At 36.6% G+C, this 23957-nt stretch overlaps 1 long non-coding RNA gene across 9 annotated transcripts in view; it reads left to right on the forward strand.

Moving 5' to 3' along the window:
- The window catches only part of LOC102158494 (uncharacterized), a 241115-nt gene that overhangs the window by 75631 nt on the left and 141527 nt on the right, over positions 1–23957 (forward strand). For 2 of the 9 annotated variants that reach the window (XR_014813058.1, XR_014813056.1), the window contains exon 2: positions 16292–16360. The exons of 5 other annotated variants lie outside the window; for them this stretch is intronic. This is a non-coding gene — a long non-coding RNA (uncharacterized LOC102158494). Of the gene's footprint in view, positions 1–5329; positions 5436–14776; positions 14912–16291; positions 16361–22510; positions 22669–23957 lie in introns of all 9 variants that reach the window. 2 more of the 9 variants (XR_014813057.1, XR_014813054.1) reach the window with 2 other exon arrangements.

Here is a 23957-nt window from a genome sequence, read left to right on the forward strand (position 1 = left end):
TTGAAAAATCCTTGCATTCTTGGGATAAATCCCACTTGATCATGGAGAATGATTCTTTTGATGTATTTTTGGGTTCAGTTTAGTAGTATTTCATTAGAATTTTTGCATCTATGTTCATCAGTGATATTGGCCTGTAATTATTGTTTTTGTGGTAACTTTGTCTGGTTTTGGTATCAGGGTGATGGTGGCCTCATAGGATGAACTTGGGAATTTTCCTTCCTTTGCAATTTTTTGCAAGAGTTTCAGGAGAATAGGTGTTAACTCTTCTCTAAATAGTCTGATATAATTTGCCCATGAATCCATCTGGCCTTGGACTTTTGTTTTTTGGAAGTTTTTTAATCACAGTTTTAATTTCAGTACTTGTGATTGGTCTGTTCCCACTTTCCATTTCTTCCTGGTTTGGTCTTGGAAGATGGTATGTATGGTTACTCTTTTAGTAAGAATGTATAAGAATAAATCATTGGCCAGTGAGCACATTGTATCATTTTAGTGCTGATACAACAAATCCCAGATAATTGTACTTTGAAAAAAAAACTGGATTTTAGAGATAGGTGATGTGAAACTAATTTGTTGATTTGTTGGGTAGTCTTTAACAGATCACTTAACCTCAGTTATAACATGCTTTGGTATCCTTATGTCTGAACCAGGACTAGACTAGATTCTCATTTTATACAATACTCAGGGGGAATTTTGAGAACATTACATTGAATGAGAATTTGGTACAGTATTATCATGGATTTGGGACCTGAGTGTGCATGTTCAATATAATGGTTCTCAACATTGCAGCAATTTTGGATGGTAGAAAAGCATTCAGTTTTGTACAGATTTTTTGAGTGCTGGAGAGACTAGGTACCAGAGAGAGACATGAAGAAGACACTTTAGCAGCCTGGCAATTAAAATAAAAAAGAATCACTTATATGATGATTTATCTGTTTGAATCACCAACAAGGGATTCAGAGGTAGTTAAATGAATGAAACTGTCTTTTTTTTTTTTTTTTTTTTTGTCATTTGTCTTTTTGTTGTTGTTGTTGTTGTTGCTATTTCTTGGGCCGCTCCCGCGGCATATGGAGGTTCCCAGGCTAGGGGTTGAATCGGAGCTATAGCCACTGGCCTACGCCAGAGCCACAGCAACGCGGAATCCGAGCCGCATCTGCAACCTACACCACAGCTCACGGCAACGCCGGATCGTTAACCCACTGAGCAAGGGCAGGGACTGAACCCGCAACCTCATGGTTCCTAGTCGGATTCGTTAACCACTGCGCCACGACGGGAACTCCGAAACTGTCTTTTGAAATAATTTCTTTTATGGATGTCCTGCTTTGGATGTGTCTGATTCTTGGAGATATGCCAGGAGATGACGCTGAAGTGTCAGTGGTCTTCACAACATCAGACACATATAGTCTGGATGCACAGAGTCAGATGTAGAAATGCCTGAGGGTTTCATGTAGCCCTTTGGATAGAGGGTCATTTCTGAGAGGTTTAATATCTGTTTTTACCTATTGCAAATCATATATCTCTTAGATTCTCAAATCAAGATGTGATAATAGGATGATATTTGGTTGATAGGATGATACTAGGTTGATATTAGATTGAGTGTTCAGATAGGACTGTGATCATAATTGTATAAATGGTAATCCTGAGGCCCAGTCCAGACACTATACTGCTCATGGAGTTAGCCTGGCAGTTTTTCTGAAATCCTGTATATAATTTAATTCCAGTCATGTAGAAGGAGCTTAGTGAAGAAAACTGAAAACATTCTCAGGTTCTTTGAGTTATTCCACAAATCTTTACTGTGCACCTACTCTGCATCAGGTACTATGCTTGGTTTTAGAGCTGTGGTGTTTCAATAGATGCTTACTGATACTGCTACTACAATAGGCAGTTGTCACTATAATAAGCAGTTGCCCTTCTGAATAATTATTATTTTTAATAAACGCATTTCATACAAAATGCTGCCATTCTGTGTAATGTACTTCATTTTAGAATAATGTGATTCTACAGATGTTGCGTCTGAAATGGGCCTAAAAATCCTTCTGAGATCAACTTGTTTCATTTATTCATTAAGGTTCATTCAATTAACCTTTACTTTGAACTCATTTTAAAGTGCTAGGCACTTGTCCACTGAGTTCAAATTGAATTTGTCTTCAGATTAGCATCAGTAACTGCTCTCTGAAGATCACTACTGTAGTGAGACTGTTACTGAAATTTGTGACCAACCTGAAGTATTGGTTTTACTTGTCCCTGCTGTTTCATCAACATTTATGTCATCTCTGGTATTCTATTGCTGATTTGGTACTATGCATCATTCATTACTCTTTTCTTTTTATCCACTCCCCCTGCTTTTTTTTTTTTTTTGTCTTTATAGGGCCGCACCAGTGGCATATGGAGGTTCTCAGGCTAGGGGTTGAATCGTAGCTGTAGCCACTGGCCTACGTCACAGCGATAGCAACACAAGATCCGAGCTGTGTCTGTGACCTGTACCACAGCCCTGGGCAATGCTGAATTCTTAACCCACTGAGCTAGGCCAGGGATCGAACCTAAGTCCTTATGGATACTAGTCAGATTCCTTTCCACTGAGCCATGGTGAGAACTCCTCATTACTTTTCCATACTCTATCCAGCAGGGTCATCTTGTAGATAACAAAAACATTAATAAAGCATTTATTGTGCACCTGAAATGCTTTGCTCTGGGGAAACCCTGTGCCTACCTGCAAAGGTACCTGCAGTCCACAGAGGGGGCAGATAAGTAAACATTTTCAGTAAAGGATGATAAATGACAGAATAGATATAAATATTAGATATTGGGGAAACAAATTTGAATCACTTAACTCAGACTAGGATCATCATTATGGAAAGGGTAAAACTTACTTGTATTAGTTATTATAACTGTGTAACAAATTGCCATAAAATGGATGGCTTTTGTGTGTGTGTGTGTGTGTGTGTGTGTGTCTTTTTGCCTTTTCTAGGGCCGCTCCCATGGCATATGGAGGTTCCCAGGCTAGGGGTCTAATCAGAGCTGTTGCTGCTGGCCTGTGGCAGAGCCACAGCAATGCCAGATCTAAGCCGCGTCTGCAACCTACACCACAGCTCATGGCAACGCCAGATCCTTAACCCACTGAGCAAGGCCAGGGATCGAACCCTCAACCTCATGTTTCCTAGTCGGATTTGTTAACCACTGAGCCATGACGGGAAGTCCTAACATGGATGGCTTATGACCAATAATAAGCATTTTTTTTCACTCTCATAATTTCCCTGGGTCAAGAATTTGGGAACATTTAGCAGAGCAGGTCTAGCTGGCGTGTTTCAGATGAGGAGATACTGAGATAATAACCCAGGCTGTATTTTGTTTATTCTAGTTGTCTTACTGAAAATTTGTATCTAGGTTGTACTTTCTTCCTTGGTATGCAGTTTTTGCTTCATCATAATATCTCCTCACTTTACTTAAAGTAACATGTCCTATTGCCATAGAAATAAATTCAGAGTCACACATTTAGCGTACTGGTTCCATTTTTTAGCAGGAAAGGTATATGTACTGAGAAGCTAAGCCTCTGTTTAAGTATAACCTACATGGTAATCTCTGAAACTAGGAAAGCTAATATGCTAGAGAGTCCTCAAGTAGGCATTTTAAATATCTAGTTTACTCCATGGTAAACCTTTGTCCTATACAGACAGTGTTTTCGTTATAGTGGCCAGTATCAGATAAATCAGTTAAACAATATTAGGACTTTTACATGTTGCAAATTAGATTTATAAGGTCATTTTTATTCCGCATAACATGTCAACTGGTATACTTATTGGTGACCCCCAAATATAGGCTATATGAGTTACTTTCCCTAGTTTTCCAGGACTTAGGTGTATATATGTGAAAATTAATGTTTTATATACAGTTGTTGAGATGGGTCTCTTTTGTGCATTTTCTCTTGGTCTCTCCTTCTCCATAAACACAAACATAAATATCTTTTGTGTGTATATGTATATATATATATTTTTCAATGTGACCTGCAAAAATCGATTGATTGCATAACATCCTCAATATTTTCATGCCTCCTCTCTTCTTTCCTCCTCCCTTCGCCCTCTCTCTTTCTCCCTCTTGCTCCCCTCTTCTTTCCTTCTCTCTCCCTCTTCTGCAATCCCCCTTCCATGCATCCTTCTGGGAGAAATTTAGTGAGTGAATGTGAAGAATTGATGTGATCATCACCACCTTTAGGCTTAATGAGCTTTTGGCTTTGTCCTTTCACACTGCTGTCCTTTCACACTTCTATAGAGCTGGTGCTATGCATACCGATGGGCACTTGGTGAACAGAAATATACTTTATGTGCTTTATTTCACATATCTGTGTATACGCATTGCATACAGAGACATAGTTTAGAATTCCCTGTCACAGGAAATGTCATGCAACATATTAATTATAAACATCCTAAAAGTGGATATGATCTCTTTAATATCCTATTTGCTGTTGTAATGGAAATATTTCCTAATAAAAGTATTGAAGTCTGCCAAACCAATGTAGTGATCTCCAGTGTAACATACTGCTTTCCAAGTACTCTACTATTTTATGATACTAATGTCATGTCGCCAGACTTGGCCACCAAGCTTGCTCCAAAATGTTGAGTTCGTAGAAAAAGTACTTTTATAATAACTCCCATTCCCTTGCCCAGACTAACTGTCAAATCTATGAAAGCATCCAAATTCATTTTAATTTTATTGCTTCTCATTGAGTACTCTAAGATAGAGCTAGCTATTTCAAAGTTCCTTTTTAGTCTGTTTTGTTTGGTTGATTATTTTGTTCTCTGCAAATTATTTTGAGGCGAGGGAAAGGATACAAATAAGTATTTATATTTGAAATCTTATTTCTTACCACTGCTTATATTTTCTTAGGGTAGTGAGTCAGTATTTCTGGGGAGGTATATTTTTGTTTTCTTCAGTGGGTTTTTTGGTCATGCATGTGTAAGGCATTGATTTGCAATACTAATGCCCATTAATCCTTTGTTTTTGATGCTCTGAATCCTAATTGAAATATGATCTTCTCCAGCTTATTATGAATTTAGTTGTAAGTTAAAGCAACCAAAAACTTATACAATCCTTGGAAGCAGGACAGTGGTATTTGGGGGGAAGAGGTGATATTAATTTCTAATGTCCTGGGGACCAAAATGAGGGAAAATTAAATAATGGAGTGAAGGTAAAAGAAAGAGATAAACTATTTTTTTTTGTTAAAGTTTTATCATTTTGATTGATTATTTAGGTTTTTTGTAAATATGGGCATAGGTATATAGAAAATGTGCTATTTGCCCACACAAAAAATAGAAGTGCTCTTCTCCTTCTATTGCAGAAATGAAAATTCTGACCGTTCACATTATTGCGTCTAATTGTAGAAAGACTATACCCTTATGAAAGACTAAGGCCAATTATTTTGGTCTCAAGCATCTTTGGAATAGGTAATTTTTTAATGAGAATGAATATTTGCTACATTTAATTTGAATTATTCACTGTCTCCATGGGAATAGATATTTGCTGCATTTACTTAGAATTATTCATTGGACTAGTTCAAGAACAAGAAGTTTGGGAAAAAAAGGAGAGACACAGAGGTTCAGCTTATGAAAGTGGGACATCTATAGCTGAGAATTGGCCAAGGCACTGACAACTATTTGAGTCACCAAAGATGAGGGACATAGATAGGGAACAGTGACAGACTACTTCATTTGTGATTATGCTTTTGTCTCAGGACATTTATTCATTAGTTTTAACTTTTTTTATATATATCAAATAGGGTTGGACCATTAGTCTGTGTCACTTAGTGTGACACTGAGTTTTTCATTATTTTTTAAAGAACAGAGGTATATTGTAAACATTATTAATTGATTTAAACTTTTCTTACATTATATATATATGTAATTTTTTAAGGCCACATCTGTGACATAAGGAAATTCCTAGGCTAGGGACTGAACCCAAGCCACAGATCCTTTACCTCACTGTGCTGGGCCAGGGATTGAACCTGCACCTCTGCAGTGACCGAAGCTGCTATAGTTGGATTCTTAACCCACTGCAACATGGCGGGAACTCCATGAAATTTACTATATTTTTATCTTTATCAACTCCTGTAATATTTACTACTTACCAAGTGAATTTTTCTCTTACTCATTCCCAGGTTACTTATTTCTATGTCAAAGGAACATTTCTTAGTTCTAGTGTTCAACATAATCTCATTCAACCTCACTATGCTTGTTTGTAATATTAACAAGTTGGTAAGGTATTATACTTATTGATATGTGGGCAATAAAGTAAACATGGAATCCTCTGATTTAAGAGACTGCTGTTACATTTAGGGAGACAACATTTAGAAATAAAATGCTAGCAAGGCATTGTATACTGAGAACAAATGAGTGGTGTTGAGAATTATGATGATAAATTCGAGAAGGTAGAAATCATGGTGGATTAGTTACAAAAGTTAAGAGTCATGGGAAAGTCAGCTCTGTACTTACCTAAAATGTGTCCCTGACAGTGTCAGAAAGAAATGCTTTCATTTCAGCACAGTATGGTAATGCTCTCTTCAAGATGCAGTTGAGTTATATCCCTTCCTCTTGCCAGGTAACTTCTTTCATTCTGAGAACATGTTTAGCTCAAAACTCCTCATATTTCATCTTTTCAGACTGGAATTCAGTTTCTGAGTCTTTTATCAGTCTCTTACTATCTTCAATCATTTCAGTTGCTGCCGAGACCAGCTCAGCAGGTGAGGGCTGAAGAACGGTGCTGTGGAACTTAAGAAAAAGTTAACATAAAACAAGACACAGAGATATTTATCTTAATTAAAGTTGGGAACCAGGGAACTCAAGGTCTCAGGGACCAAGAGCACTGCCTCAAGAAACCACACTGCTTTTATTGTGCTCCTTAGGATTGTATCAAGTGAGGAGGGGGCTATAGGTGTGGGATATAGTTCTTTTTTAATTATTTTAAAAGTTCTTTTATTATTTTAAAAGTCACATAGCTGGTAGATGATTAAGCTTTTATTCTGACCTTTAGGCATTTAACAGTCATTAGCGTCTGAGGAAGCTTGGCCTTAGCTGTCTATGCATAGCATCTAGAGAATCATTATTGTGCTTCCGCAAATGGCATGCCTATCTGCAGCAACCCAGCATGCCTAAGTTTGCACCTCTTCCTCCTTGCTGATGCATATTCTGCTAACGACTGCTCATAAACCACTTGGGGCCATGAGGTTCCTCTTTCTCTTATTTTAACAGGACATATCATGCTGTGCAAACAGTGTGCAAATATGCACTGGTCTGGCATTCCTAGACCAACACATTATGTCCTCATTCAGCTGACCCTATGAGTAACTTATGCCTTTAGGTCTTTGTTCTTAAGCTTAAGTCATTTACCAGCATTGTGACTGTTTTTCAAGCAGAAATATTGGGTAAAGTAAAGCAGGACAAGATGGAGTTTTCAGCATAGAAAATAGAAGCAAGGAGTCTAAGAAAAGATTGTAGAAACATGTCTCCCAACAAGTTACTGTTAGTTGGATTTTCTCCCTGTTGCTGTTTCTTGTAGTATGGCACCAGTAGAAATGTACAGTATTAAATGGGTTTTTGTACAGAAGAGCATGATGCATTCTATTTTATTTCAAATGCTCCTCCTTGATTATATCTTGAACTCTGATGTCTTTTTTTATCTTTTTTTTTTTTTTGCTGTACCTTTGGTATATGGAAGTTACCTGACCAGGGATCAAATCCGAGCTGCAGCTGTGACCTGCCTCACAGCTGTGGCGACTGTAGATCCTTAAACCCACTGTGCTGGGCCAGGGATTGAATATGCACCATTGCAGAGATGATACTGTGTCCTTAACCCACTGTGCCACAGCAGGAACTGGATAATGCCCTTTTTTATAAAGAAATATTCAGTTTGCTCTCAGGTTCTTTGCTGGGACTAAAATTTTATCTTAGAATGTGCTTTTAGATATAGTTTAGATTTGGCTTCTTAATACCTCTAAGTTTCAGAGTAGCTCAGTATCATCTGCAATCTTAGAGATTCCTTTGTGCATACTGTGTTTTTTTTTTCCCCGCCCCCCCTCAACCTGTCTCCTTTGGTAACTGTAAGTTTTTGCAGAGTCTGTGAGTATGTTTCTGTTCTGCAAGTAAGTTCATTGTATCTTTTTTTTTTAGATTCCACATGTAAGTGATAGCATGTGATGATTTGGCTTCTTAATTCTTCTTGGTTTCAGAGTAGCTCAGTGTCATCTGCAATCTTAGAGATTCTTTTGTGTATACTCTTGAGATTATTTATAAAATAAGAACAATTTCAGGATTTGTTTTTGCAAACCATATTGTTTATACTTTTTTTTCTGTCCAAAGAAATAGGTCTTTAGCAAAGGCAAGAAAGGTAACCTGTTATCTTCTTGTTAACTTGTCTCTAAGCCAGTTTCCTGTCGTAGCAAATCATTCCTTCCCACCATCCTTCAGTCAAAATTAATTCAGATGTATCATTTGGTATGGGAACTTTGTCAAATACATCGTGGGAAATCAATATCTGACTAGAACATTGTCTCTAATGGTGAAGTTGTGATAAATATGAATAATACTGAAGAGAGCTCTTTAGAAGTTTTTCAAGCTGAGGGGTCCTTTTCTTTGGAATAACAGCTTGGATTTGGATAAAACCAAATAAAGCAATCTTCTATCCTGATATTCTTTTGACTTGATCAAGGCAACTATATTCCATGCTTGCCATTGGGAGAGAATTTAGAAGAAAGGAATGCTGAGAAGGAAAAATACAAGCTAAGAAAGAATGAAAGCTCTTAGATGGAGAAGGGATAGATGAATGTTTCACACTTAAGTATAGGACTGAAGATACAGTAAAAGTGCAGCAGAATTTATAAATATGCAGTATTTAATCCAGTATCTCAAAAATATGTAATTATCTTTATTCCTTTTGATTATTTAGCCTATTAATTTAGATGCCTGTAACTGTGGGTCAGTATTTTAAAGGGATTAGAATAAATGTTGAAATTTCAGGTTATAACGTGAACATTTTCTGAATGAACCCATTTGGCATCCCCCATGTGGAAAGGTCGTAAGAAAATGAAGTCAAAATAGGATGATTGAACGATGGACAGTGAGGTGCCGTCAAACTTTTTGAGAAAACCAATCTGTAACTGTTATTCCTAAAAGCTTATCCCATATTCATTCTGCAGAATTGGTGGCTGTCTTCACCATGTCTTTAAAAATACCCTTGCTATGGTTAATGATGAATTCTTAATTTCTTTCTTTTCTTTTCTTTTTTTTTTTAAACAGCTGTACCTGCGGTATACGGAAGTTCCCAGACCAGGGGCTGAATTAGAGCTCCAGCTGCCAGCCACAGCAACGCAGGATCTGAGCCACATCTGTGAGCTAGGCCACATCTTGAGGCAATATTGGATCCTTAACTCACTCAGTGAGGCCAAGGATCAAACCTTCATCCTCAGAGAGACAGTTTTGGGTTCTTAACCCACTGAGCCACCGTGGAAACTCCAAATTCTTAATGTCTAAACCTTAAGTGTCTCTTCTCATTCTTGTTCCACTTGCCCTCTCTATAACCTGTGTTATACTTGTTGAGGGTTAGGGTTAGGGTTAGGGTTAGGGTTTGCTTGGCTTGGGAGCATATATATACATGTGGGAGTTAGAATAATGTCTAAGTTACATTCATAAGTTGGTATTTCTGCCACTCTTATGGAACTCAAGAACATCTAAAATTCCATCAAAATCATACTGGGAGCAGTGTTTGCTTGTGTGTTTCATAGAACAGTTCTTTATTACCTGTGGTATCTGCCATTTTTCTCTTTTCATGCTACAGCTCAAAAACAGGCAGTTATGTCATAGATGCTGGAGGAGGATATAAACACCCTTACTGCCTGTCAAAGAGGATACCACTTTAGCCTGCTCTTTCTCAATATCCAAGGTTATTGGCATTGTGGTAACTCGATGCTGGTAACTATTATTGCCAGAGAAACTTGTTGTTTTTTATGATCCCCATGTAAGTTGCTGACATCAGTGTTATTTAATTATTTAGACTTTCAAATATTTTTGAATTTTTGGAGACTGAATTTGGGAACAGTCCCAAATTGTAATTATTGTAATTCAGCTTTATTGAATTATAATTCACATACCATGTCTCAGCTGTTTAAAATGTATTATCTGGTGGTTTTTAGTATATTCACAGACTTGTAGAATCAGTACCCCAATAGATTTTAGATCATTTCAGCAACACAATGAAATTCTGTACCTGTTATCCATCAATGCCCATTTCTCCTCAACTCCCAAACTTAAGCAAGATTTGCCTATTGTGGACATTTCATATAAATGGAATCATATGTGTTCCTTTTTTGACTGTTTTTTTCACTTAGGATAATGTTTTCAAGGTTTATCTGTGTTGTAGCATGTGCTTGTATTTCATTCTTATTTATTGCTGAATAGTATTTCATTGTGTGGATGTACCACATGTCATTTATCCATTCATATATTGATGAACATTTTGTTTATTTTCTTTTTTTTTGTTATTAGGAATAATGTTGCTATGAACATTTGTGTTGAAGTTTTTGTGTGCACATATGTTTGAAATCCCCATGATAGTATGCCTAGGAGTGGAATTGCTGAGTCATATGGTAGCTCTGTGTTTAACATTTTGAGCAACTGCCAGATGGTTTTGCAAAGTGGATGATTGATTTTTTCGTTCCTTCTAGCAATATATAAAGGTTTTACTTTTTTCCTATCCTTGTTATTGTCTATCTTTTTATTAGTCATCACAGCAGATATGCAGTGGTATCTTACTGTGGTTTTGATTTGCCTTTCACTGATACCTAATGATGTTGAGCATCTTTTCATGTCTTTTTTGGACATTTCTGTATCTTTTTCTTTCTTTCTTTTTCTTTTTTTAAGAAATACCTTTTTAGAACCTTTGTCAACTTCTTAGGTTGTCTTAGGTTGTCTTTTCATTATTGAGTTATGCAAGTTCTTTATAAATTCTAAATACAAATCTCATCTCTTATCAGATACATGGTTTGCAGTTATTTTTTCCTGTCTCTGTTCTTGATGGTATCCTCTCAGGAGTACAGAAGTTTAAAATTTTTTAATAAAGCTCATCTTACATATATTTTTCTTTGGTTGGTTGTGCTTTTGGTGTCATATCCCAGAAGGCTTTGCCTAACCTAATATCACAGATTTTCTTCTAGGAGTTTTATAGTTTTTTTTCTTCTTTCATTCTTTTTAGGGCTGCACTCGCAGCATATGGAGGTTCCGAGGCTTGGGATCTAATCAGAGCTACAGCTGCCGGCCTACACCTCAGCCACAGCAATGCCAGATCTGAGCCATGTCTGTGACCTACACCACAGCTCATGGCAACGCTGGCTCCTGAACCCACTGAAGAAGGCCAGGGATTGAACCTGCAACCTCATGGTTCCTAGTCAGATTTGTTTCTGCTGTGCCATGACAGGAACTCCAGAGAGTTTTATAGTTTTAGTTCTTACATTTAGGTCTGTAATACCTTTTGGGTACTTTTTGTGTGTGCTGTGAGGAATGAATTCACCTTCATATTTTTGGCATGTAAAAATCCAGTTGTTCTGTCATTATTTATTGAAAAGACTATTCTTTCTCCACTGGAATGTCTTGGGATCCATATTGAAATTTATCAGTCCATTTTTCTTTTTCAAATTTCTGTGACTCTAGTCTCTTTCTTAAGGATGAGCATATTCCACCCATTCTCCACCCTCCAAGGAGGCTTCTCAGCTCCTCCTCTAAATAGAGTTTTGATTAGTCTACCCTGTGAATTCTCCACATGCTCCCATTCCCATATTACTTTGCAGCAGACAGTTCCAGACACTTTGCGTTAAAACATTGTTGTTCCGTGCCCCTAAAACACTGATCATTTTTTCTCCTGGTTTTCTAGTCTTCTCAGTTTACCTTGGCTTATCACTCATTATGCACATAATTTCATTTCACTTCCTGTTTCTGTGTTGGCTCCCAAATCTTTGAGTCCGCACATTTACTCTGAGTTCCAAACCCATATTTCCTGGATGCCCAAGGTTGAAATCAAAGCCAACACAAATAAAATTGAATTTTTTTGCTATCTCTTCTCCTCCTGACATACTCCATTTCTTGAGTTCTCTATTTTAATTAATGTCACCACTATTCATGTAGTCCTTATTTTGGAAATCCTAGAGTTTTTGTAGACTCCTCTCTGCCCCACCCCCTTAGTTACCAAGTTCTGTTGATTGTACCTTGGAACTCAAGTATCTGCTCCCAACTGTCCATCTTTTGCCTTAGTTATATCTTGATCATTTTCACTTTACATTGGCCTACCCAGTCTTTGTGCTGCTAGTTTTACTCTTTCTAACCTATTTTTCATGCTGAGTCTAGTATTATTTTTCTTAACACAAATTTTCTGATGCTATTTGTTGCATAAACACTCCAAATCTTCATGGGTTCTTATTGCCCAGAAGATAAAGTTCTTTGCAAAGTGTACAAAGCCTTAGGCACTCAGGTCTCTTCTTATCTTTGTAGTCCATTTCCTGCCTCTTTTTTTTTGCACATTCTATTCATGATATCTAAACTGCTTTGAATCCTTCAAGATGAAATTATTGTTTCCTCTAATGCTTTCCCCAACTTTCCCTGGTAGTTAACTTTCTTTTTGTGCATTTGCCCTGAGTAAATACTAATGTTAATTATTTTGAGATTTATTTTTATTTATTTATTTTTTCACATCTGTAGTTGTATAATGATCATAACAATCCAGTTTCACAGGATTTCCATTCCATAACCCAAGCATATCCTCCCATCCCCCAAACTGTCGCCTCTGGAGACCATAAATTTTTCAATGTCTGTGAGTCAGCATCTGTTCTGCAAAGAAGTCCAGTCTGTCCTTTTTCCAGATTCCACATGTCAGTGAAAGCATTTGATGTTGGTGTCTCATTGTATGGCTGACTTCACTTAGCATGATAATTTCTAGGTCCATCCGTGTTGCTAAAAATGCTGGTATTTAATTCTTTTTAATGGCTGAGTAATATTCCACTGCGTGTATGTACCACATCTTCTTGATCCACTCCTCTGTCGATGGGCATTTAGGCTGTTTCCATGTTTTGGCTATTGCAAATAGTGCTGTAATGAACATTGGAGAACATGTGTCTTTGCAAATCATGGTTTTCTCTGGATAGATGCTCAGGCGTGGAATTGCTGGGTCAAATGGGAGTTCTATTTTTAGTTTTCTGAGGACTCTCCATACTGTTTTCCACAGTGGTTGCACCAATTTATAATCCCACCAGTAGTGTAATAGAGTTCCCTTTTCTCCACACCCTCTCCAGCACTTATTGTTTGTAGACTTTTTAATGATGGCCCTTCTGGCTGTTGTAAGGTGGTACCTCATAGTGGTTTTGATTTGCATTTCTCTAATGATGAGTGATGTTGAACATCTTTTCATGTGTTTTTTGGCCATCTGTATGTCTTCTTTGGAGAACTGTCTGTTTAGATCTTCTGCCCATTTTTTGATGGGATTCTTTGTTTTTTTGGTATTGAGCAGTAGGAGGTATTTATATATTTTGAAGATTTAATCCCTTGTCAGTTGATTCATTTGCAAGTATTTTCTCCCATTCTGTAGGTTGTCCTTTCGTGTTGTTTAGGGTTTCCATTGCTGTGCGGAAACTTTGAAGTTTGATTAAGTCCCATTTGTTTATTTTTGTTTTTATTGTCAATACTCTAAGAGGTAGATCAGAGAAGATGTTGCTGTCATTTTTGTCGGAGAGTGTTTGGCCTATGTTTTCCTCTAAGAGTTTTATAGTGTCTAGTCTTATATCTAGGTCTTTGATCCATTTGGAGTTTATTTTTGTGTATGGTGTTAGGGAGTGTTCTAATTTCATCCTTTTGCATGTGGCTGTCCAATTCTCCCAGCACCAATGACTGAACAAGCTGTTCTTTCTCCATTGTATATCCTTGCCTCCTTTGTCATAGATGAGTTGGCTGTAGGTCCGTGGGTTTAATTCTGGGCTTTCTATCCTGTTCCACTGATCTATATGTCTGCCTTTGTGCCAGTACCATACTGTTTTGATGATTATTGCTTTGTAGTATACTCTGAAGTCCGGGAGTCTGATTCCTCCAGCTCCACTTTTCTTTTTCAGGATGTCTTTGGCTATTCTGGGTCTTTTGGGCTTCCAAACAGACTTTAAAATATTTTGTTCAAGTTCTGTGAAAAATACCATTGGTAATTTGATAGGGATTGCATTGAATCTGTAGATATACTAATGTTATAGCACTTAGCCCATTGAATAACAGTTGTTTGATCTTGCCTAAGGAATGGCGTTTTCAATCAGTGTCTGTTGCTTAAAGTATATGATCAATAATGATTTATTTAATTATTGAATGAATAATAAATTCTTTGTCAGATATTTCTGCTATTTAGTTTATGAGAGAACTGTCGTTTTTATCTTATGTATTTTGTGGAAATGGAAAATAGAAATTTAAGAGAATAATAATAGACATACTCATATCCAAAAAAGTGTTCAGTGGGATTTTCTTTTTTTTAGACAGTGTGAGGTGTGGACTTCTTTCTTTTTTTCAGTGTTATGATATCTACAGGGTTTAACGTAGAATATAGGCTTACCAAAGAAAATTCTTTCAAGTCTATATAAAAATTTACTTAGGTTTTCAGAAGCCCACCATGAACTGAAATTCTACTCAGACATTATATATGGGTAGTTTCATGACTTTTCCCTTTATGCTATTTAAAAGTGTTTTATAAAATGGTTCTTTACTTTTGTTTCTTGATTTAGCACTGACTTTGATTTCTCAATGAGTCCTCTGTGGTCTGATATGTCTTAAGCTGAATGGGGCTTGTGGTTCCATGGAAATCTTGAGTCGTCTTCCTCACATTTGGCATTGAAATGGCAGTAGTTAGTAAAGATGGGGTAGGTACTTACAATAACAATTGTAACTTAATTCTTCATAGCAAGACATGATGAAGAGTAATTGAATTTACCAAAATGTACCTAGAAAATTTCTAAGATTCTAATTTCTATACTTTAATTATTGTTTATACCTTTTCTTTTGTTTGGGTTCAGGGCATTTTAAGCCCCTGGAGAAATAATGATTGCTTGTTTCATGGAATTTTTGGCAAATGCCATGCTCTTAATGAGTAATTAAGTTCCCTTGAGGAGGGACACAGTCATTTAGCATCCTGAGTGTTCTGAAGGTAGTATTATTGCATTAATTTTTTTAACATATTGTATGTAATTTGGGTATCAACTCTTAGCATAGAGGAGAATAAGACAAACTTGATCTTTGATTTGACTTGTATCAATTATTAAAGACATACTGTGTTTCTGATGTGTCTGGCATTGTGGTAGTACTAAGTAAGAAAGAGAACATGAGCTTAATTCTTATACCAGAGATTAAGAAGAGAGTAGTAAGCAAAAGAATTATAGCATAAGGTGGCAAATGCTATAAAGGAATTGTAAAAAAAGAACTTCTAGATAGATGGATATGACCCTGAGTTTAATGAATCCTTTACAGAGAAGGTATTTTTGAGCTGGATGTTGGATGATGAATAAGGGTTAATCAGGGCATAAAAGAGGAAGATTAGTCAATGCAGGGGCAGCAGCATGTTCATACACTTGAGTTTATCAAGGGGTGATTTTTCATGAATTAAAGAGGTTGTAGTGGAAGAGGCTGTAAAATTTTAAGTTGTTACAGTGACTTATTGTTGGTTGAAGGAAATCTAAATACTTCAACAAGGTGTTCAAAAATATTCTATTTTAATAGCTTCAGTAAATGCATATCCATTATTGATTCTGCCTACTTCCTGCGGTAGTCCCTTTGCTTTAATGACTTGGTCTCATTAATGTATTACACATGTGCCTGAAGACCTTCTTGATAAATCTAACGCTATTCTATTTATTCCCTTACTTTGGACATGTCCTCCTCCACTGTGGCCATCATTCTCTAATTGTTTAAGATATGTTTGCTTTAGGAGTTCCCTGATGGCCTGATGGTTAAGGACTCAGTATTATCACTACTGTGGCTCAGATTACTGCTGTGACTTGGGTTCGATCCTTGTCCTGGGAACTTCCAAATGCCATGGGTGAGGCAAAAAAAAAAATGTGTATTTTACAATAGGAACATTTGTGGAATAGAGACTATGTACCTTCTATTTCTGTTGTTTATATAGTGCTCAGCAAAGAGCAACTAACCATAGGATATGTATAAGTTGTTGAGAATTGCTACTGTAGCTCTAAATAAATTTTTATAGATTTTAACTATATTAATTTTTATTTACTTTGATTTTCAAGGCATCTGTGTCTTGTGAAAAACATGGAGGAAAGTGTATTTGAGACCTGTCTTTGCTGTTTATTAATTGTGTGAGTATACAATTAAATGTCATAGCATGGATTAAGTGATATGTAGAATTCCTTCTAGTTCAATGTATTCTTCTGGAATAGGGTAAGGAGAACTCTGGATGATTTTGATGTGTGTATTATTGATATCCTCTGTCCCCTAACTCCTATACCCCCAGGTATGATGATTCTCATATTTACTTTTGTGATTGATTTCCCAATATCTATAATGATCTGAAAGAGTGCTATAAAATTTCCAAAAATTACAAATAATTCACTTAGATCTTTTGAAAAATATGCTCCATAGTACACTTTATATATGTAATATCCAGGAAAAGAGATCCAGTAGGCAAAGTTACAAGACAAGATGGCAAATCAGCCATTCTAGGTATTAGAGAGTAATAGATTCTTTTTTTTTTTTTTTTTGTCTTTTGTCTTTCTTTTTGTTGTTGTTGTTGTTGTTGCTATTTCTTGGGCCGCTCTCGCGGCATATGGAGGTTCCCAGGCTAGGGGTTGAATCGGAGCTGTAGCCACCGGCCTATCCCAGAGCCACAGCAACGCGGGATCCGAGCCGCGTCTGCAACCTACACCACAGCTCACGGCAACACCGGATCGTTAACCCACTGAGCAAGGGCAGGGACCGAACCCGCGACCTCATGGTTCCTAGTTGGATTCGTTAACCACTGCGCCACGACGGGAACTCCAAGATTCTTAAAAAAGAAAATTTCAAAGTAAGACGTTTGTGACCAGTACCAGTTTTGGATTTGATTCTGGTTACTTAATTGTTGTATAACAACTCACTCCCAAATGTAATTACTTAAAAAAGAACAACTAGTATATATTTATTTAGCCTTCAAATTTGCAGGAGTCAGTGAAGAAGGTCCACATTGCTCCACAAAGTATCAGCCAAGGCAGCTTGGTTGGGGGGCTGGATCATTTCTAAGGTGACTCACTTACATGGCTTTGACTCAAGTTGGCAGGGAGCTCAGTTAGGGCTGAAGGCCAGTCACCTTGGTTCCTTTCCATGTAGTACTCGAACTTCCTCACAGAATGGTGGCTGAGTTCCAAGAGAGAATGTCCCAAGAGTCAGGAAGTATAAGCTGCCAAATTTTTTAAAGCCTGGTGTGGAAACTGGCACTGCATTACTTCTGATGTATTCTGTTGGTCCATCAGTCACAGAGCCCAGACTTGAGGAGAGGAGACATTGACCCCTTCTCTGGATAGGGCTGATTCAAGTAATTTGAAGGAATGTTTTTAAACTGCTTTAATTTTCTTCAATGAAAATAGTATCGTTTTTATTATGATATTTTCATTTTTTTATAGAGGCAAATAATACAGAAAAATTTCAGGGCTCTTTTGTTATGGTATTTGGAAAAATTCTAGGTCTGCTTTAGTAAAACTATTCTGTCTCATCATCTGTCATGTCTTCCTTAATGCTGTATTGAGTTAGCTAAGCACATATTTGTGTTTTATAAAATATTTACATTTGAGATTTATTAGGTTAATTCTCTATGCGTTCATTGAATGCTTTTGTTAATTACAGTTTAGGCTTGGAAGTGAATTTGTGTGTGTGTGTGTGTGCACACACTCACACAGGTATGCTGATCTTTATAGAATACTTTCACTTTGTCATTTTTCACATTTTTATGACCTTTCACCAGCTTTAAGTCAAGTCCTCTTTTCTATCAGGCTTTAATAGATACTGCAAAGGGACAGTGGGAATTCCCTTTAAAGGAAGATGGTGAAAGCACTGAGAGTATAGCATTTCTCAGTATAGCTTTAGAATTCAGAATCTTAATATTGGAAAAGTGCTTTGAAACTCGTATAGTTCAGGTATTCATCAACCAATAGCTAGAATTCCCTTTGTAGCATTTCTGCCAAGTAATTATCCAGCCTAAAGAGAATTCCAGCAGTCTTCTAGTCTTGTGTGGTAGTGGGTTTCATCTTCAAACATTTATGCATTTTAAAATCCTGTCCTCTTATTGAGTTAAACTTACATCTCTGTAACTTCTTAACATACATAAATTCTAAACCCTCTTACCCATGAAATGCTTTCAGAATTGCAGTTATTTACCATGGCTGTTTATTACTCTCTTAGTTTTTCTTACTCTAAACTCAACAGTCTTATTTCTTTCAACTGTTCCTTTTGACATGGTTTGAATGACTTTCCACTTAGTCATATATTTTGAATATACCTCTGAATATATTTTAGTTTGCTGGTGTTTTTAAATATTGCTTAATATATAAGAAGAGCATAACACTATTGTTAAAATACTGAACAGTATTTAAGAAGTGAATACAGCCTCCAGAAGCAGTCTGGCAGGGAACCCTTCCATGATGTTCTTAGCTGTTTATTTTCAATTTAAAATAGGTACAGGGTGCCTGCTTGAAGTTCCAAAGTCTGCTCAATCTCTTCCTCACATTCTGTCTCCAAGACTGTGTTGTGACTGCGCTGTGGATTTTAAATCTGGAAGAGGAAAAGAAGTCTATTTCATTTATTTCTAATGCTGTAGATACCTAGTTCCTTTTTCTTCTAGACTATCTACAATTTAGCAATCTTGAAATGTAGTGAAGCATTTATTAGGGAAATGATTTTCCAGCTTTGTTGTTCTTTTCTTTATCAGATTCTTTGAAAATAATTGTTTTAGGGTATATATAGCAAACATAACAGACATTTAAAAAAACTTTAAGATAAATTAGTGAAGTATTTCTTAGTAAACATACATTTTATATATTTTCAAGTTACCAGTTAACAAAAATATACAAAGATAAAGGAGAGGAATGATATATGTGTGTTAGTTTCTGTGTTTAATTATATAAATAATTGTAAAAGGACTGATTGTCCCCATGCTGGAATATTGATAACTGAATCTGAATTTCCTTGATGTAGGTTAGGATGCATAACATTCATGCATTCAGGCTACCTTCAACTCCCCAGGTCAATTAATTTCTCATTATTAAAGCTAATGAGTTAAATTCCCTAAGTCAGTTGTGGATATGAACCTTTTTTGTGACAACATGGAGGGCAGATTTTTCTTACATATTCCTAATGAGTTTACTTCAGTCTATTTCTTTGTAAAGTTTGGTAATCCATGTATTTGATAAGAGATATAGTTGATAAATATGTAGGTACAATGCTAAATTTTCTTAATGGTTAGTTAATTTTGAGGGATATTTTTAGTTATGAAAATGTCAAAACTGGTAGGAAGAGGCAAGAAAGAAGAATGGTTAGTTTAGGGCTGACATGTTAAGTGTTGCTGCTTGCGGTTGCCAATCTATTATTCCTTTGGGTATAGTCACGTGTTCTCTAGAGTTAGCACTGGTTATACAACCATCAGGAGGCATTTTGTGATAAGGATAGAGAAATGTTGTGACACTGTAACAAGTTAAACTGTTGTTATAAAAACAAATTTTTACTGTGCCTGTACTGTCCATGTAATGTGGAGACTTATTGTTTCATCATCCACTGACCTGGAAGCCCCTTCTTAGAAAAACTTGCATAAAGTATGTGCCTGCTACCCTTCTTAAATACTATAAATGCATAATTAAAATCTCCCATGGTGGAAATGATGGATGAAAAATGTGATTCAGGAGCTCCCTCTGTGATGCAACAGGATTAGCAGCATCTCTGCAGCTCCAGCATAGTGTGTTAAAGGATCTGGAGTTGCCACGTCTGCAGCATAGTTCATAATTGCAGCTGGGTTCTGATCCCTGGCCTAGGAACTCCATATGCCATGGGGTAACCAAAAAAGGAAAAAGAAAAAAAAAAGGGGGGTGTGTGATTCAGATTAATAGGAAAGCTTTAGCCAAGAAACTACTCTTGTTTCTCTAAGATCAGGCCATTTTGGATTTGCCAAACCAAAATATAAATTCTACTATTGGTTTGTCCTGAGTGGCTTTTTTCCTCTTTGAAATGGAGACTTATTTTGTAAATGATACATGAAAAAAAATCATATTTAACATAAAAGGTATCAGTCCAAGGAGTGCAGTTCTAAAAAGGAAATCAGAAAGGCAAACTGTACAATATTTGGGGGAAATTTCCTTTTTTTGTTTTTATATACAATTACCCTGTGCATGAAAAGATTTTCAGTTGTGCTAGATATTACATAACACTGTTCTGTGAATATGAAATAGAATAGCTGAAATTTTAGTTTGAAGTACATACAAATATAGAATCTGAGAGCTAAATTATCTAGCTTTCCATACAAATGTTATTTATGCCTCTTCTTAAACATTTCTGGAGCTGGAAAACTTTCTGTTTAATTCTGTAGCTGTTTCCCTTTTAGGGAAATTGTAGTTGAAAGACAGTTCTCACACTGAATTAAAAATATACCCCATAGCACTTACCTTTTGTCTGAATTTTGACCTTTCTACATGATAGTTCTTTACATACTTGAAGATAACAATCATGCATTCTTAAATTTTCTTTTGCAGCCTTTTTCTTATAACAGTTTTGATTTCTTTTTTGCCCCATCTGGTCACTATTTTAAAGAATTTTATTAAAATTGCTATTGAACATTTGGGATATTATCATAAAGAGTCAGTGATTTTCCTAATAAGCTAATAATTCTCATTTCAATTAAAATGAAAAAAAAAAAAAAAACCCACCTAATTCATATAGCTCAGTGTCTGTCTTGCTAAGGTCAGAGGCTGGAAATAACACCAAGGTGAGTTCAGGCCATTTGTAAGGTAGAATTTTAACTGGAAATGAAATACAAGGTTCATGTTTGTTGTTTTTCCAAAATTTGAATTGAGGCAGCCTGCTACAAAGATGGCACAGGCTATTACCACATAGAGTGATTTTAGGTAACAAGTAGGGACTGTTTTGCATCCATATTTTCTGCTTCTATGCATTTAACTTCTTAGCTGCAATAGGGAAGAGTCTATGGCAAACAGTAAAAATAAAATTTATTGGACAACTGTGGATTCGGAAATGATAGACACTAAAACACAGGAACCGGAGCAACCTTAAGAGATCTAGGGCAAGAAAGAAAGCACATCCATTTTAGGGTGCTTGTCTCACTTGGGATGGAAACCAAAAATTGTCAGTCTTTGAGACACTCTCTCTAAGCTTAAAATCTAGAAGGCCAGAGTGATTGTCCCACTGTACCTTTGTTCAAGGGTAAAGGTAGCATCTCGGCAAAATCTGAGCATTGTACAGGGAATAGCAAGATATGACCACTGTCCTCCTAGCTTCTGAATACCTTTAATATGTCTAATAAGAACAAGGCTTTTAGCTATATGAATCTATATTGTATTTGATAAGAAAATTCAGATAAGAAAGCTATTTGTGACACATTTAGTCCGAGTTTTAAATGAGAGTCAGGAGATCCTCTTCTAAGAATTTTATTAGTAAGATACAAGAAGCAACATAAATGCATTGATTGCTTTGCTTGAGGTCTGTGGCTTTTCTAGAAGGGTTCTACAGAGGAGAGTTGGGTGCTTGGTGGGGCAAACCCCAGTTGTTTTAAAATTTTGCATTGGCCAACCCCTCCCAAAGCAAGCTTTTACTGCGATATTTATATTAATTTAAAGGGTAGATATTTATTTATTTATTTTTTATTTATTTAAAGAAATATTGGTGATCCCGTCATGGCACGATAGAAACTAATCTGACTAGCATCCATGAGGGCACAGGTTCAATCCCTTGCCTCATTCAGTGGGTTAAGGATCTGGTGTTGCCATGCGCTGTAGCGTAGGTCACAGACACGGCTCGGATCTGGTGTTGCTGTCGCTGTGGTGTAGGAGGACAGCTACAGCTCCGAATTCCATATGCCATGGGTGTGGCCCTAAAAAAAAAAAAAAAGAAAGAAAAAGAAATTTTGTTAGGGCCATACCTGTGGCACATGGAAGTTCCCAGGCTAGGGGTCGAATTGGAATTGGAACTGCAGCTGCAGCTGCTAGCCTATGCCACAGCCGCAACAACAATGAATCCAAGCTGTCTGTGACCTATGCCTCAGCTTGAGGAAATGCCAGATCCTTAACCCACTGAATGAGGTCAGTGACCAAGTCCCCATCCTCCTGGATAGTAGAAAGATTGTTAAGCTGCTGAGCCACAACAGGAACTCCTACAGGGTAGACATTTAAAGCTACTTCTGAGGAATTTATTGTTGCCACTGTCTTGATGGTCACTCTAGATTCTACTGCCTGCTAGTTTCGGTTTGTCTTTTTCAGGAGTCTGAGTTTACTTTGCCCTGCAGTGAGAATTGTGGTTGATTTGGAACAGAGAAGAGATTATTGGGCAAATGATTGGCCTTGGACCCCTTGCTGGAGAGCATATCAAGGAGACTGTGGAGATCAAGGATGGTCTGGGAGAATATGTCCTGTTTAAAGTAACTATCAAATACCAATAATCATAGTACACAGAAGTAGGCAGAAAGATTTGAATTCTGATTTGGAAAGGGCTATTCTTTTTTAAAATTGAAGTATACTTGATTTAAAATATTGTATTAGTTTCAGGTGTACAGCAAAGTAGTTCAGTTATATATATGTGTGTGTGTGTATATATATATAATGTATACATGTGTATTAGATTATATTTCATCATAGGTTATTACAGTATATTAGGTTATTGAATATAATTCCCTCAGCTATACAATAAATCCTAGTTACTTGTCTATTTCTGTATAGTATTTTGTATGTTAATCTTATACTCCTAATTTGTCCTTCCTTCCCTCCCATTCCTCTTTGATAACCATAAGTTTGTTTTCTATGGCTCTATAAGTCTGTTACTATTCTGTATATAGATTTATTTGTATTATTTTTTAGGTTCCTCATATAAGTGATATCATATAGTATTTGGCTTCCTCTATCTGACCTATTTCACTAAGTGTAATACTCTCTAGGCCCATCTGTGTTGCGGCAAATAACAATATTTCATTCATTATTATGATTAATATTTTATTGTGTATATATACCACATCTACTTAAGCCAGTTGTTCATGGATGGGCACTTGGGTTGTTTCCATGTCTTGGCTATTGTAAATAATGCTGCTATGAATGTCGGAGTGCATGTATCTTTTTGAACTAAAGTTTTCATCTTTTTGAGATACATACACAGGAGTGGGATTACTGGAACATATAGTAGCTCTGTTCTTAGTTTTTAAAATAACCTCCCCAGAAAGACAAAGACAAATACCATATGATATCACTTATAACTGGAATCTAATATCCAGCACAAATGAACATCTCCTCAGAAAAGAAAATCATGGACTTGGAGAAAAGACTTGTGGCTGCATGATGGGAGGGGGAGGGAGTGGGAGGGATTGGGAGCTTGGGTTTATCAGACACAACTTAGAATAGATTTACAAGGAGATCATGCTGAATAGCATTGAGAACTTTGTCTAGATACTGATGTTGCAACAGAACAAAGGGTGGGGGAAAGATGTAATTGTAATGTATACATGTAAGGATAACTTGATCCCCTTGCTGTACAGTGGGGGGAAAAAAAAGGCACTAAAAAAAAAAAAATAAAATAAAATAACCTCCATACAATTTTTTATAGTTGCTGCAACAGTTTATATTCTCATCAGTAGTGTGTGGGTGTTCCCTTTTCTCCACATCCTCTTCAGCCTTTGTTATTTGTAGTCTTATAATGATGGCCTTTCTGACTGGTATGAAG

Source organism: Sus scrofa, chromosome 8 (assembly GCF_054392235.1).
Source record: "Sus scrofa isolate SSC_HxYL_T2T_F1_AM1 chromosome 8, Sscrofa_HxYL_maternal_Yorkshire_Landrace_v2.0, whole genome shotgun sequence".
In the NCBI taxonomy this organism is placed as follows: Eukaryota; Metazoa; Chordata; class Mammalia; order Artiodactyla; family Suidae; genus Sus; species Sus scrofa.